The sequence below is a fragment of the Castanea sativa genome, chromosome 4 (genome assembly GCF_040712315.1).
Source record: "Castanea sativa cultivar Marrone di Chiusa Pesio chromosome 4, ASM4071231v1".
Lineage (NCBI taxonomy): Eukaryota > Viridiplantae > Streptophyta > Magnoliopsida > Fagales > Fagaceae > Castanea > Castanea sativa.
Genome location: NC_134016.1, coordinates 25,619,711 through 25,622,957, shown reverse-complemented (window position 1 = coordinate 25,622,957; position 3,247 = coordinate 25,619,711). Strand labels below are relative to the sequence as shown.

The window sequence follows — 3,247 nt, the reverse complement described above, 5'->3', positions numbered from 1 at the left end:
GATTTCCTTAAAATTTGTTTGTCATGAAAAACCTTCATTCTTTCTTTAGAAATCCTAGAATTCTCATATGCATCACGTCAAATTTCTTCCAACTCATTCAATTGCAATTTTCTCAATGAACTAGCCTTGTCTAAGTTAAAGTTAAATATCTTTATTGCCCAATATAATTTATGTTCCAATTCCACAGGCAAGTGACAAGCTTTACCATAAACAATCCTATAGGGAGACATACCAAGAATATCTTTATAGGCAGTGCGGTATACCCAAAGTGCATCATTCAATCTCAAAGACCAATCTTTACGATTTGGGTTAACTGTCTTTTCCAAAATTTGTTTAATCTCCCTAGATGGTTTGTCATTGTTCTTTAAATAAATCCTATGAGTACAAACCAATGGACTAAGTCCTTTTATATTAGTCATGTTCCTTTCTATGACACCCCTGTGTTTACTCAAAACATTTAATAACTTACATTCTTGCAAGGAGTCAAATTCAGAAGATATTATCATAGGGAAAGTCTCATCGGTTCTTAGAAAAGCATACTTGAGATCATTTGGACAGGGCTTCAACTTTCATTTAGGTACTTGCTCACTAGATGGCAACAACTTTATCTCACAAGGTGGCAACTCCTAGTATTTCAATTTACACTTGCTCACTTCTAATTCCTATGTAGATTCCAAGAGACAATGAATGTATGCAATTTTGGAATTCTCATCAAAGTTAAAATCACATGAATTGACTAAACAAGTTTCTAATGTTTGGTCTTGAACCATTGTTTCAATCAAGTCAACTTCATGCATATCCTCTCTGTCCCTAGGTTGCTTACAAGTATTAAAAATATTAAGCTCAAGGGTCATATTCCTAAAAGATAATTTTAAGACTCCACTTCTACAATTTATCAATGTATTAGAATTTGCAAGAAATGGGCGTCCTAAAATCACAGATATTTGAGAATTAGCATTAGAAACAGGATGCATGTCCAAAATAATAAAGTCAATGGGAAAATGAAATTTGTCTGTTTAAACCAAAACATCCTCAACAACACCCTTTGGAACAATCACAAATCGATCGGCAAGTTGTAAAATTATGGAAGTGGACTTTAACTCGCCTAGACCTAATTGTTCATACACTAAATACGACAAAAAATTCACACTTGCCCCAAGATCAAGCAAAGTTTTCTCTATTTTTGAATTACCAATCATACATGAAATAGTGGGACAACCTGGATCTTTGAACTTAGGAGATCTATTGTTTTGAATGATTGCACTGAATTGTTCAGTCAAAAATGCCTTCTTATGTACACTAAGCGTATGCTTAACAGTACACAAATCTTTCAAAAATTTAGCATATGATGGAATTTGATTTATGGCATCCAAAAGAGGAATGTTTACTTTAACTTGCTTAAGCACTTCAAAGATTTCAAAATTTTGATTAATTTTTTGAGGTGGAATCAACCTTTAGGGAAAGAGAGCAGGGATAGGACACTTTTTAATTTCATTAGATTTAGGCTCAAGGGCTTCATCACTACTATTTATTTTGGAAGATTTATCTTGTGTATTGCTTTTAGGAATATCTTTCTCAATGATTTTTCCACTACAAAGAGTTGTTACAGATTTAACTTGACTCACTTTATTTTTAGAGGAACTACAATCATCAACACAAAATTGACCTTAGGGGTTTGGTTGTGGTTGAGATGGAAACTTACCCTTTTCTATTGTGCTCATGGCTGTGGTCAATTTAAGAGTGCTCCTAATGTCATTTATGGGTTGTGAGTTCTGATTATAATGGTGGATTGACCTGCATGAATTGTTGCAAAGTGTCCTCAAGACTCTTCTTTGGAGGGGGATTATAGGGAACAAAATTTGAAGAACTATGTGTAGGAGGTGCAACCACATTATCATTCCTCCAACTAAAATTTGGGTGATTCCTCCACCTTGAATTGTATGTCTCTACATAGGGGGAAGGGTGTTAATTTTTCACCATGCTCATAGCATTTGCTTGATCATGCAACACCTCTTTAAAAGATGGAATTGTAGGGCATTCATTGGTGGGTGTTCCATGGCCTCACAAATTCTACAAACTTCATCAGTTTTAGGCATAGTATTGATTCCATTGACCTTCCTTAATTCCATGGCTTCAAGCTTCCTAGTTAAACTAGCCACCCAAGCACTAAGGTCATCGTCTTCCCTAAGTTGGTAGTTACCACCCCCAGAGGGGTTGGTGGATACTCTAAACCTATCTGAGGTATTAGTGGTCTCCCAAGATTGAACATTCTCAGCTAAGAGATCAAAATAATCAAAAGCCTCATTAGGATCTTTACTCAAAAACTCTCCATTGTACATCATCTCTACAAATTGGCGCATCTTTGGAGTTAAACTTTCATAGAAAAAACTAATTATACACCAAGTTGCATAGCCATGATGTGGACAAGCATTAAGCAAATCTTTAAATCTTTCCCAACTTTGACAAATGTCTTATTATCTTTTTGTGAAAAAATCATTATTTATCTTTTAAGTGCATTAGTCCTATGAATTGGAAAAAATTTCTTTAAAAACTCAGTTTGCATCTCTTGGCAAGTACCAATTGACCTACGTCTCAAAGAATTAAGCCAAGTTTTTACCCTGTCTTTAAGAGAAAAAGGGAGCAACTTCAACCTAATGGTCTCTTCATTACATGATTGATCATAGAAGGTAGAACATACCTCCTCAAATTCCTTAAAGTGTAGGTAAGGATTTTCAGAATCTAAGTCATGACATTTAGGAAGTAATGAAATCATATTGGGCTTAAAATTAAAATGATTTGCATTAGTTGGAAAAATGATGCATGATGGTTCACTACTCCTAGTAGGTTGCAAATAATCCCTGAGAGCTCTAATGGGTTGGTGAGCATGGAAGTTTTCATTATGTAAATTGTTCTCATCACCATGATTACTCTCTAAGTCTGCCATGATATCAAGTGTATCAGAATGTGTGAAAAAATCAAATAAATTGCCAAACAAATTATTAGACTCAATTCTAACCAAGCGATTATCACCATCACGACACCAAACACGCATGCAAAAGTAAAGCAAGAAATAAAAAGAAAAAGAAAACAAATACCTTTAACAATAAAAAGAAGTAAAAATAAAAGAAAATCTCTAAAGGAAAACTAAACTACTTAAAAAGAAAAGAGTTGGAGAGATATTACCAAATATGCGAAGAAATTTAATGCTGAAAACCTCTCCAAATGAAGTGGAATGCTTCTCTAATTG

The 3,247-nt window shown here is 34.2% G+C and overlaps 1 non-coding gene across 1 annotated transcript; it reads left to right on the top strand.

Moving 5' to 3' along the window:
- The first annotated feature begins 2,409 nt into the window (after window positions 1-2,409).
- Window positions 2,410-2,515, top strand: LOC142633183 (small nucleolar RNA R71). Its single transcript, XR_012843826.1, has one exon. It is a non-coding gene; the product is annotated as a small nucleolar RNA R71 (small nucleolar RNA).
- Window positions 2,516-3,247: the final 732 nt, after the last annotated feature.